The sequence below is a fragment of the Scyliorhinus torazame genome, chromosome 17 (assembly GCF_047496885.1).
Source record: "Scyliorhinus torazame isolate Kashiwa2021f chromosome 17, sScyTor2.1, whole genome shotgun sequence".
Classification (NCBI taxonomy): Eukaryota; Metazoa; Chordata; class Chondrichthyes; order Carcharhiniformes; family Scyliorhinidae; genus Scyliorhinus; species Scyliorhinus torazame.
Genome location: NC_092723.1, coordinates 134,498,780 through 134,512,586, shown reverse-complemented (window position 1 = coordinate 134,512,586; position 13,807 = coordinate 134,498,780). Strand labels below are relative to the sequence as shown.

The 13,807-nt window shown below is 49.6% G+C and overlaps 1 protein-coding gene across 6 annotated transcripts in view; it reads left to right on the top strand.

Moving 5' to 3' along the window:
- Positions 1-13,807, top strand: part of LOC140394161 (hexosaminidase D-like) — a 170,285-nt gene that overhangs the window by 59,553 nt on the left and 96,925 nt on the right. The window lies entirely within an intron of this gene.

The following is a 13,807-nucleotide window of genomic DNA, read 5'->3' as shown; positions in this document are numbered from 1 at the left end:
TGGGATCATCCGTGAGAATCTCCGCTGGACCCGCTCCAGATGTCCTTCCTGCGGTGTGGGGCCCAAAATTGCTCACAGTATTCTAAATGGGGCCTAACTACTGCTTTTTAAAGCTTCAGAAGTACATCCCTGCTTTTATATTCCAAGCCTCTTGAGATAAATGACAACATTGCATTTGCTTTCTTAATTACGGGCTCAACCTGCAAGTTTACCTTTGGAGAATCCTGGACTAGGACTCCCAAGTCCCTTTGCACTTCAGCATTATGAATTTTGTCACCGTTTAGAAAATAGTCCATGCCTTTATTCTTTTTTCCAAAGTGCAGGACCTCGCACTTGCCCAAGTTGAATTTCATCAGCCATTTCTTGGACCACTCTCCTAAACTGTCTAAATCTTTCTGCAGTCTCCCCACCTCCTCAATACTACCTGCCCCTCCACCTATCTTTGTACCATCGGGGTGGGAGTCGATTAAAAATACATGCAAGAGAAAGGAATATAAGATTCTGTGGATAAGGTTAGATGAGTGAGGCGGGAAATGTTTGCACTCTGCATGAACGCCAGAATCGATCTGTTGGGCCAAATAACCAGTTTCTGTGCTGTAAATATTATATAATGCTCATTTTAGTAGAAGATGTGAAATCCTGAATGACCAGTGGAGGCTGGCAATATTGAATGCTGTGTTTGGGAAGAACATCTGTCTGAACTTGGAAAGGAGCAGAAGCGTCTAGGGTTGTATAGCAGCAACATTCTTTTACGGTCATTTGGATTCCTGCTGCTAGTTTGCACCTTGCAAAGGGGGAGGAGAGAGAATGTCCACGTTTCAATTATTTTGTAATTGGTTTGAATTATCAGAACAGGTTACATAAACTGACCATGTCTTCTTTTGAGAATAGGATATTGAGGGATGATCTAATCGCGATATTGGTAGGTAGACAGTATTTTCTTGGAAGAATCCAGGAGAAGGGAACATAATAAAATTCAAGATAGGCCATTCCGGAATAAAATAGTGAGGTCCTCAGCAGATTTTACAGCATCTGTGCAGAGAGAAAAATGTTTCATCATCACTTCTGCTGAAAGGTCATCAATCTAAAACATTAAGCCTGCTTCTTGTAGTATATGGGCCTGGCATAGAAAAAGTTAATATGGGACTGGGTGCAGTACTGCCCACATTTCGATGTAATGGAACACATTACCTTGTCCAGAGGGCAGTCTTGTACTGGACAGAGACGTGAGTCGAGGCAAGCATGGAGACAGTTCCTAGCTTAAAACCTTCTATTGTGCATATGTATATGATTGCTAGTAGTGAATGGATGGTTGGCTACTAGGGGACAGAGATAATGAGTGTTGCACTGGTAGTAATCTGTCCAGAATCCTTAAATTCTGGAAAAGTCCCAGAGGGTTGAAAAACTCCCTTATTCAAAAAGGGAGACAAAAAACTGGTAACTATAGACCAGCTTAATATGTCATCGGGAAAATGTTAGAGTTTGTTATGAAGAATGCAATACCAGAGTATTTAGAAATACATAATATAATCAAGCAGAGTTAGCATGGCTTCATTAAGGGGAAGTCATGCCTGAAAAATCTATTTGAATTCTTTGAGGTGGTAATGAGTGGACAAAAACCTGGCAGGTGGAATATAAGAAAGAAGTTATGCACTTGACTGTGTAGATGCTGAGAGGTTGTTGTCGCTTGTGGGAGAGTCTAGGAACAGAGTGCATAATCTCAGCCGCCCATTTAAGACACACAAGAGGAAATTCTTCTGAGGGTAATGAATCTGTGGAACTCTACCACGAGGGCTGTAGATGCTGAGGCGTTTAAGTATATCCAAGGCTGAGATATACATATTTTTATTTGGTAATAAGGCGGTGGCCAGGATGAACAGGTTCTTCGAGGGGGTGGAGGATGAGTGTGGAAAGTGCGTGGAGAGGCCTGCGAACCATGTTTGCATGTTTTGGGCGTGTCCAAAGCTGACTGGGTTCTGGCAGGGGGTTGCGGATGTTATGTCTGAGGTGCTAAAGGTGAAGGCGAGTCCAGAAGTGGCAATATTTGGAGTGTCGGAAGACCCGGGAGTCCAGGGGGGCGAGAGAGGCCCAATGTCTTGGCCTTTGCCTTCCTGGTAGCCTGGAGATGGATTTTATTTTGAGTGGAGGGACTCGGAGGGCTGCCAAAGCCAGGGGCGTGGTTGAACAACCTGACGGAGTTCCTTAGGCTGGAAAAATTTAAGTTCGCCTTGAGAGGATCAGTGGATGGGTTTGCCCGGAGTGGAAGCTGTTTATCGACTTCTTCAAGAACAGTTAAGATGTCAGCAGAGGGGAGGTTAGGGTGGTTGGGTGTTATTTATTTGTTATGAAGTTTCCTGTTTGTTCTTATTCTGGTTTTGGTTGTGTTCAATGTATATACAAAATGCCTTCATAAAATTTTTTTTTAAAAAAATAGTGGTGTGAGATATACAAGTACCATTATATGAATTCATGAAAAATGATTCACCCATGAGACCCCTATGTGACCATAGTAACTTAAATTTACGTTTATAAGTGCTATGTCTTGGTGCTTTCCCCTCGCTGACATCTGCTGCCTATTCTGTGCCCCGTCGGCCTTGTTGACTTTGGCAGACGTCCTCTGATCATTAGGGCCTACATGGACCCTGTGTGGGCATGTGATTCGAGCACCATAGTTTGGTATGCTCCAGTTGTCACTGAGTCCTCTGATCAACTGTCACTGGCAGAGGGACGGAGGCGATGCTGCCTGTATCAGGAGCACCCTGAGAGGAGCCCCCAAATGCATAGAACTGCAGGTTGTCCACCAACATGAGGTTTGTTTTAACCTCTCTGCTTACCAGAGATGGACGGGACGCCAGCAGAATCACCTAGATGCCTTCTCATCCATCTCTCACATTTGCAGTGACTTGCTGTGGTTACTGACAGTGTGTAGGCTTGCAGGTCTGAATGCAACCCCAGAAGGGGCAGCATGGTAGCATAGTGGTTAGCGCAGTTGCTTCACAGTTCCAGGGTCCCAGGTTAGATTCCCGGCTGGGTCACTCTCTGTGCGGAGTCTGCACGTTCTCCCTGTGTCTGCGAGGGTTTCCTCCGGGTGCTTCGGTTTCCTTCCACAGTCCAAAGATGTTCAGATTAGGTGGATTGGCCATGCTAAATTGCCCATAGTGTCCAAAAAAGGTTAAGTGGGGGTTACTGGGTTACGGAGATAGGGTAGATACGTGGGGTTGAGTAGGGTGCTCTTTATAAGGGCCAGTGCACTCGATGGGCCGAATGGCCTCCTGCACTGTAAATTCTATGAATACCTTGAATGAGTTCCTGAAGCTGCCTTTCTATGAGATTTGTCACACTCAATGTGCGTTCGGAGCTCTCGGCCAATGCAGTGCTCAGGCTACGCCTGGCCTCCTCCAATACAGACATTGCATGCAGACCTTCAGCGTCTCTGCTAGATTTTCACGTGCATCGCACTGGACGTTTGCCGTCTGACAGATGACTAGACCATAAGACATAGGAGCAGAATTAGGCCACTCGGTCCATCGAGTCTGCTCTGCCATTCAATCATGGCTGATATTTCTCTCCTCCCCATTCTCCTGCCTTCTCCCCATAGCCCCTTATTCAAGAGCTTATCTATCTCTGTGTTAAAGACACTCAGTCATTTGTCCTCCACCTTCTGCGGCAAAGAGTTCCACAGATTCACTTCTGGCTGAAGAAATTCCTCCTCATCTCTGTTTTAAAGGATCGTCCCTTTAGTCTGAGATGGTGTCCTCTGGTTCTAGTTTTTCCTACAAGTGGAACCATCCTCTCCAGTCCTACTCTATGGAGGCCTCGCAGTATCCTGTAAGTTTCAATACATCCCCTCATCCTTCTAAACTCCCAACGAGTACAGACCCAGAGTCCTCAACCGTTCCTCATACAACAAGCTGTTCATTCCAGGGATCATTCTTGTGAACCTTCTCTGGACCGTTTCCAATGCCAGCACATCCTCACTTAGACACGGGGCCCAAAACTGCTCACAATACTCCAAATGGGGTCTGACCAGAGCCGTATCCAGCCTCTGAAGTACATTCCTGGTCTTGTATTCTAGAACTCTCGATATGAATGCTAACTTTGTGCGGACCAACCGGATGAGCTCAGAATATTTAAGGTTTGTGCCGGCATGGTTGGATGGGGGTTTTGGGGGTGGCAGCGAGCTGGAATCCAGCACTTTGGGGACTTGTTTATCGATAGGAGCTTTGTGTGTTTGGAGGAATTGGAGGAGGCGTTTGAGCTGTCCGGTGGGAATGGGTTCTGCTACTTTCAGGCGAGGAACTTTGTGTGGACGCAGGTTTCGACCTTTCCGCACCTGCCACCCAGGGGGTGCAGGGCAAGGTAGTGTCGAAAATGGGACTGGGGGAGGGGAAGGTCTCGGAAATTTATAAAAAGCTTATGGAATGGGAGGGAACCCTGATAGCAGAGATGAAGCGTAAGTGGGCGGAAGAACTGGGCAGGGAGTTAGAGGCGGGGTTGTGGGAGGATGCCCTGAGTAGAGTCAACGCGTCCTCATCATGTGCCAGGCTGATACAATTTAAGGTGGTCCACAGGGCGCTTATGACTGTGGCCCAAATGAGCAGGTCTTTTTGAAGGGGTGGAGGATAGGTGTGGGTGCTGTGCGGGTGGGCCTGCCAATCATGTCCCTATGTATTGGGCAAGTCCGAGGCTTCGGGGATTTTAGCAGGGATTTGCCAATATCATTTCAAAGGTATTGAAGATACGGGTGGTTCTGAGTCCAGAGGTTGCGATTTTTGGTGTGTCGGAAGACCCAGGAGTCCAGGGGGTAAGAGAGGCTGATGTTTTGGCCTTAGTCTCCCTGGTAGCCCGGAGACGGATCTTATTGGCGTGGAGGGACTCGGAACCTCCGAAATCGGGGGTATGGGTTAGTGACATGGGCGGGTTTCTCAGGCTTGAGAAGATCAAGTTCGCCCTGAGGGGATCGATGCTAGGGTTCGCCCGGAGGTGGTGGTGGGGGAGGGAGGTAAATGGAAAGAGGGAGGCATGGTTGAGGTGGGAAAACAGTTAGTAGGAAAGGGGGATTGGGGAATTGTGTACATAAGTCATGTTGGCTGGGTTTGGTTGTTAGTTGGGTGGGTGTTATTTACTTTGTTGTTTTACCTCTTGAAAATTATATATGCCTTAATAAAAATATATTTTTAAAAAATGAATGTTAACATTGCATTTGCCTTCCTAACTGCCGTCGTTAACCTTAAGACTGCAGAGGCTGATCATCGCAGCATCAGCATCAATCTGGTCTTCAGCAATCTCTGAATGTTGGTCTCCTGGAGCTTCTGCCCACTCCTCAAGTGAGTGTGACATGCCCTCCCCAATGTGCATTACCATCTGCTCTGAAGCTTGTGCCTTTCAGTCTGTCTGTATCTACCACTTTTTATGGTTGAGATGGGCAAACTCATGCAGTCTGGTTGCTTCTCAGAATGAAATGAAATGAAAATCGCTTATTGTCACAAGTAGGCTTCAAATGAAGTTACTGTGAAAAGCCCCTAGCCGCCGCATTCCGGCGCCTGTTCGGGGAGGCTGTTACAGGAATTGAACCGTGCTGCTGGCCTGCCTTGGTCTGCTTTCAAAGCCAGCGATTTAGCCCCGTGCTAAACAGCCCCTGGACGTCTGGGTGAGCAAAGACTTCAGAATGGACAACATAATATCCACTAACCTAGCTTGCCATCACTGTCCATGTGGTGGCCTCCGCTTGCTGCCTGCGGCAGCAAGATCTCCCAATGTGCGTTGACAGTCCCCAGTAAAACCCACAGGCACTCATCTGAAAAACAGAGGCCAGTCTAGCTACGGCCATTTCCACCCCGCCTGGCATGGATTCCGAGTGCAGAAGACTTCTTCCAGCCACACTTCACAGCACAGGAGTGCAAAACAGTTCCCTGACTGTTAGACATTCTCAGCAGCTCCTTGCGCTCTCAATGATCCAGTTTACCTGACCATTCCACCACCCCGGGAGACATTAGGATGGTGATCAGCTTGGTCAAAGAGGTAAATTTTAGATGTCTTAAAATGAGAACTATCAAGCAAGAGATTTGGGATACAGACAACAAAAGGCATAACCACCAATAATGGTGCAAATATTTTTTTTAAAATCATTTTATTGAGGTATTTTTTGGTATGATAACAACAACACAATAAACAAACAATGTACATGAAACTATAAACATAGTGCAAAAGCCGTCTCCCTCTCTTACAGGTCCCACCTTTATTAACCCCCTACTCTAAGCTAAACTAACCCCCCCCCCCCTTCTGCTGACGATTAATTTTCCGCGAAGAAGTCGACGAACGCTTGCCACCTCCGGGCGAACCCTAACAGTGACCCTCTCAAGGCGAACTTGATTTTCTCCAAACAGAGAAAACTAGCTATGTCCGATAGCCAAGTCTCCAACTTCGGGGGCTTTGAGTCCCTCCAAGCTAATAGTATCCGTCTCCGGATTACCAGGGAAACAAAGGCCAGAACGTCTGCCTCTTTCTCCTGGATTCCCAGGTCTTCTGACACCCCGAAAATTGCCACCTCTGGACTCAGCGCCACCCTTGTTTTCAACACCGTGGACATGACATCTGCAAACCCCTGCCAAAATCCCCTAAGCTTCGGACATGCCCAGAACATGTGGATGTGGTTCGCTGGCCCTCCCGCAAATTTTGCACATTGTATCAGGCGGAGCCTGGCACCTGTTGCGGACGGGTTGACTCTACTCAACATGTCCGCCCATAGACCATCCTCTATCTCTCCTCCCAGCTCCTCCTCCCACTTGCGCTTCAGCTCCTCTGCCTGCGTCTCCTCTGACCCCATAGGTTCCTTGTAAATGTCCGAGACACTCCCTTCTCCTACCCACCCTCTGGAAACTACCCTGTCCTGAATCCCCCTTAGCAGTAGGAGCGGGAAGGTTGACACCTGCTAATGTAGGAAGTCCCGCACCTGCAGATACCTGAATTTGTTTCCCCTCGCCAACCAAAACTTCTCTTCCAGCACCCTCATACTCTGAAAGCTCCCCTCTATAAACATATCCCCCATCCTTGCAATCCCTGCTCTCCGCCATATCCGGAACCCCCCCATCTATACTTCCCGGGGCAAACCGGTGGTTATTACAGATTGGGGACCAGACCAATGCTGCCTCTGCTCCCACATGTCTCCTCCATTGCCCCCAGACTCTCAGGGCCGCCACCACCACGGGGCTGGTGGAGTACCATGCCGGAGGGAACGGCAGAGGCGCAGTTACCAATGCCCCCAAACTGGTGCCCTTGCATGAAGCCGCCTCCATACGCTCCCATGCCGACCCCTCCCCCACCATCCACTTCCTGATCATGGCTATATTCGCCGCCCAGTAATAGTTACTAAAATTTGACAGCGCCAGCCCGCCCTCTCCCCAACTCCACTCAAGCATTACCTGTCTTGCCCACCCAAACAAAGCCAGAGATCACTTTGTCGACCCGTTTAAAAATGGGCCGCGGAATAAAGATGGGGAGACATTGAAACACGAACAGGAATCTCGGGAGGACCGTCATCTTCACTGTCTGCACCCTCCCAACTAATGACAATGGGAGCGCGTCCCACTTCTGAAAATCGTCCTTCATTTGGTCTATTAGCCGGGCCAGATTTAATTTATGCAGCCGATCCCATTCCCGCGCCACTTGAATGCCTAGGTACCTAAAGCTTCCCCCTACTAATCTAAATGGCAGCTCCCACAATCGCCTCTCCTGTCCCCTCGCCTGGACCGCAAACATCTCACTTTTCCCCATATTTAGCTTATACCCCGAAAATGCCAAATTCCCCAAGAATCCTCATGATTTCTTCCATCCCCCCCTAATGGGTCCGATACATACAGAAGCAGGTCGTCTGCATAGAGCGAGACTCTGTGCCCCCCCCCCCCCCCCCCGAGGCTGTCAGAGCAATTGCCAACAGCTCTATTGCTAGCGCGAACAACAGTGGGGAGAGTGGGCAACCCTGTCTCGTCCTCCGGTGCAGTCTAAAATAGTCCGATGTTGTCCTATTTGTCCGTACACATGCCACAGGAGCCTGATACAGCAACCTGACCCAGTCAATAAAGCCCCGCCCAAATCCGAACAGTCCCAGTACCTCCCACAGATAGTCCCATTCTACCCGATCAAAAGCCTTTTCTGCATCCATTGCGATCACTACCTCCACCTCCCTACCTTCCGGGGGCATCATGATCACATTTAACAACCTTCTTACATTGGCCACCAACTGCCTACCCTTAACAAACCCGTCTGGCCCTTCCCAATAACGTCCGGAACACAATCCTCAATCCTGGAGGACAACATTTTGGCCAGCAATTTGGAGTCCACATTCAACAGGGATATCGTCCTGTAGGACCCACACAGCTCCGGGTTCTTGTCCCGCTTCAGAATCAGCGAAATCGTGGCCTGTGACATCGTCGGGGGCAGCACCCCTCTTTCCCTTGCCTCATTGAACATCCTCATCAACACCGACCCCAATATCCCAGACAACCTTTTATAAAACTCCACTGGGTACCCGTCCGGCCCTGGGGCTTTACCCGCCTGCATGGCCTTAAGACCCTCCACTATCTCTTCCAACCCGATCGGGGGCCCCAGCCCTTCTACTAGCCGTCCACATTTGGGAAATTCAGCTCCCCCAAGAAGTGCCTCATCCCCTCCGGCCCCATAGGGGGTTCCCACCTAATATAGCCTTCTGTAGAAATCCCTAAACGTCTTATTCACCCCTGCTGAATCTCCAACCAGGTTCCCATCTCTGTCATTTACTTTCCCTATCTCCTTGGCTGTCTCGCTCCTAAACTGTCATACAAGCATTCTGCTGGCCTTCTCTCCATACTCATAGATCGCCCCCGTCACCGTTCTCAGCTGCTCCACCGCCCTCCCTGTGGTTAACAAGCTGAACACCGCCTGTAGTCTCCGCCGTTCCCTTAAAAGCCCTGCCTCTGGGGTCTCCGCATACCTCCTATCAATCTGTAGTATCTCCTTAACCAGTTGGTCTGTCTCTGCCCTGTCCACCTTCTCCCTATGGGCCTGTATCGAGATCAGCTCCCCTCTGACCACCACCTTCAGTGCTTCCCAGACCATCGCTGCTGAGATTTCCCCCATGTCATTGACCTGCAGCTAGTTCTGAATACATTTCCTCAGCCGCTCGCACACCCCTTCGTTAGCCAAAAATCCCACATCTAACCTCCATTGCGGGTGCTGGTTACTGTCTTTACTAACCTGCAGGTCAACCCAATGCGGAGCATGGTCTGAGATTGTGATCGCCGAGTACCCCATGAATACCACCCCTGCCAGTAAGGCCCTGCTCGAAATGAAGAAATTGATTTGGGAATACACTTTATGCACGTGTGAGTAGAAGGAGAACTCCTTCACCCTCGGCTGCCCAAATCTCCATGGATTCATCCACACCCCCCCCCCACACCCCCCAATCTGCTCCATGAACCCTTTTAGTTCCTTTGCCATTGCTGGCACCCTGCCTGTTTTCGAGCTTGACCGGTCCAAGCCAGGGTCAATAACTGTGTTGAAGTCCCCTCCCATGACCAACCTGGTCCGGTACCTTCCGCAGCATCCTCTTTATAAACTCCACATCATCCCAATTTGGTGCATACACATTTACTAATACCATCTGCACCCCCTCCAATTTCCCACTGGCCATAATGTACCGACCTCCCACATCCAAAACTATTCTACCCGCCTCAAACACCACCCGCTTATTGATCAGGATCGTGACCCCTCTCGTCTTTGAATCCAGTCCCGAGTGAAAGACCTGACTGACCCAGCCTTTCCTCAATCTAATCTGGTCAGTTACTCTAAGGTGCGTCTCCTGCAACATTTACCACATCCGCCTTCGGTCCCCTAAGATGCGCGAACACATGTGACCTCTTGACCAGCCCATTTAACCCTCGAACATTCCAGGTGATCAGCTTAGTTGGGTGACTCATTGCCCCCCCCCCCTCGCCCTCGCCAACCAGCCATCCCCTTTTTTGGGCCTGCCTCCAGCCCATGCTCCACGCCTCCACCGGCCTGCCCCCGGGCATCCTCCGCCCCCAACCCCCTCTCTGTCCCTTGGCCCAAGCCCCTCCCTCGTCAGCAGAACATCCCCCCCCCAGTAACAACACTGTGTAACCCAACCCCTTTGATAAACCAAACATATGCACACCCGCACAGCGCTCCCGTGAGCTAGCCCACCCAGCTAGCTTGGTGGCCCCCATCCCTGGCGCCAGATAGTCTCCCACCTATTGTCCCCCACCCTCAGACAAACAAACTCCAACATCAAACAATCTCCATACAATTGCCCGACAGAAAAACACCAAAATCTAATCAAGCACACCTCCATCCCCCAACAGTGCAAATGAAATCCTTAACTCGCTCAGCTCTGCCACTGGTCCCAAATCAATACAGAAGGCATTACAAACAGCTTCCACAAAACGAAAAACGAGAAACTTTTTTTTTAAAGAACCGAGAAACAAAAAGAAAAAAAAACCATGAACGTTGCAGCAAAGTTCAAAAGTTTTCAGTCCACCACCAGTCCTTTCCTTTTCACGAAGTCCAGCGCGTCCTCGGGCAACTCAAAATAAAAGTGCTGTTCCTCGTACGTGACCCAGAGACGGGCCGGATACAGCAGTCCGAACTTCACCTTTTTCTTAAAAAGGATCAACCTAATACATATACATAGAATTTACAGTGCAGAAGGAGGCCATTCGGCCCATCGAGTCTGCACCGGCTCTTGGAAAGAGCACCCTACCCAAGTCCACACCTCCACCCTATCCCCATAACCCAGTAACCCCACCCAGCACTAAGGGCAATTTTGGACACTAAGGGCAATTTAGCTTGGCCAATCCACCTAACCTGCACATCTTTGGACTGTGGGAGGAAACCGGAGCACCCGGAGGAAACCCACGCAGACACTGGGAGAACGTGCAGAGTCCACACAGACAGTGACCCAGTGGGGAATCGAACCTGGGACCCTGGAGCTGTGAAGCAATTGTGCTAACCACCATGCTACCGTGCTGCCCCAGTTGAAGCCTGCTCTTCTGGCCACCTCCACACTCTGGTCTTGGTAGACCCACAGGATGCTATTGCCACACTTACAGCACCGTGTCTGCTTGGCCCACTGTAGAATACGCTCCTTATCCAAGTACCTGTGGAATCTCACCACCATTGCCCTCGGGTGGGTCTCCCATTCGGGGCTTCCTCGCGAGTGCTCTGTGAGCCCTGTCCACCTCCAAGGGTCGGGAGAATGCCCCATCCCCCAGCAGCTTCTCAAACATATCTGCGATGTATGCCCCAGCATCCGCTCCTTCGGACCCCTCCGGGAAGCGAACGATTCTCAAGTTCTGCCGGCGGGACCAATTCTCTAGGCCCTCCACCATCGCCAGGAGCTTCTTCTGCTGGTCTCTCAGCATCCCCACCTCCCAACTCCACTGCAGTTTGATGGGACTGGGAGCATTCTGGCTAAGTTTGCCGATGATACAAAGATAGGTGGAGGGGCAGGTAGTATTGAGGAGGTGGGGAGACTGCAGAAAGATTTAGACAGTTTAGGAGAGTGGTCCAAGAAATGGCTGATGAAATTCAACGTGGGCAAGTGCGAGGTCCTGCACTTTGGAAAAAAGAATAAAGGCATGGACTATTTTCTAAACGGTGACAAAATTCATAATGCTGAAGTGCAAAGGGACTTGGGAGTCCTAGTCCAGGATTCTCTAAAGGTAAACTTGCAGGTTGAGTCCGTAATTAAGAAAGCAAATGCAATGTTGTCATTCATCTCAAGAGGCTTGGAATATAAAAGCAGGGATGTACTTCTGAAGCTTTATAAAGCACTAGTTAGGCCCCATTTAAAATACTGTGAGCAATTTTGGGCCCCACACCTCGGGAAGGACCATACTGGCACTGGAGCGGAGATACACACGGAGGGCGGTGGAGGCCGGGACGTTGAGTGTCTTTAAGACAGAAGTTGATAAATTCTTGATTTCTCAAGGAATTAAGGGCTATGGAGAGAGAGCGGGTAAATGGAGTTGAAATCAGCCATGATTGAATGGTGGCGTGGACTCGATGGGCCGAATGGCCTTACATCCGCTCCTATGTCTTATGGTCTTTTGATGTTCCTCCTGCTCAGCCAGCGCCTTCTCCACCTTCTGGATTGCCCGCTCAATCAACTCTTCTATCGGGTCCAAGCAGTCCCGTTTCAGCTCAGCAAAGCTTTCCTGAATAACTTTCATCAGCTGCTCCATTGACCGTTGGTGACAAACCAGAGGTCCGCTCCGCCGCCATGCTGTCTCCCACTGCAGCTTCAGCCCAAGCCTTCTCTGTCTTTTGTTTCTGCCTTTACAAGCACTTCTAGTCCTTCTCTCCATTCACCATGTGGGAATTCAGTACACAATTGCCTCTGTCTTCAGTTTTACAGTTCAAGTCCGGTAGAAAATCGGGGGCAAAAGTCCGACCCGAGCGGGAGCCACCATTACATTAACACCACAAAGACGTTACTGTGAAAATCCCTGGTCGCCACCCTCTGGCACCTGTTCGGGCACGTGGAGGGAGAATTAAGAATGTCCAATTCACCTAACAGTACGTCTTCCGGGACTTGTGTGAGGAAATCGGAGCACCTGGAGGAAACCTACGCAGACTCTGCACAGACAGTGACCATAGTGGGAATCGAACCCAGGACCCTGGCGCTGTGAAGCAATGGTGCTAATCACTGTGCTACCGTGCTACACTCCCACTCTTTCCCCATATTACTGCAATTTTGTTCTGTTATGGGCCAGGGTTTACAGAACCGCAAAGTGTATCATGGAGTTCACCTGACCCACAACTTTTATTAGCTTGTGGTATGGGGAGCACACGGACCACTTTACAGGTGTGGTACAGCAGAAATGGGAAAGTATTTTTTAAAGCAAAACAATGCTTATTCTATGAACTCAACAGTGAACATCTTAGCAACCATTAATTCAAATACAACCCCCAAAGACTACAACGCTAGTAGACGAGACGTTGGGCAGCACGGTAGCATTGTGGTTAGCACAGTTGCTTTACAGCTCCAGGGTCCCAGATTCGATTCCTGGCTGGGTCACTGTCTGTGCGGAGTCTGCACATTCTCCCGTGCCTGCGTGGGTTTCCTCCGGTGCTCCGGTTTCCTCCCACAGTCCACAGATGTGCGGGTTAGGTGGATTGGACATGCTAAATTGCCCTTAGTGTCCAAAAAATGTTAAGTGGGAGTTACCGGGTGACGGGGATATGGTAGATACGTGGGCTTCAGTAGTGTGCTCGTTGTAAGGGCCGGTGCAGACTCGATGGGCCAAATGGCCGCCTTCTGCACTGTAAATTGTATAATCCTTTTAACGTCCATAAGAGTTCAAAACAAAACCTTTAACAGAAGCACTGTAGCCACCTAAATTGGCCAATTCCCGATTTAAAATGGCGAACGGCAAAGGCTGATGGGAAAGTCAGCCAACATAGACAGAAACCAGCAGCTGCAGATTTGCTGTGTATTTATCTCTGAAAAGGCCAGACAACATCGATACCAGCGACCATCAGCATAACAAAGTAGCAGCCATCTGCATACTGATGAGCAATCCCCGGGAACAATAAATAACATTTTGGACACACAAAGCAAAGCCAGACTCCTCGGCGCGAGCAGGGGCCAACACAAAGGAGGTGAACGAGCACCTCAAGACCACCCATCGATCAGGGAACCGCTCCAGTATTGGAGAAATTCGAACCAAGCGATTGAGACAAAGTCCAATCACTTGGGACCAGGTACAGGGTCCGCCCCGAAAGGCGGAAAGCCCCTGGGGACTATAAG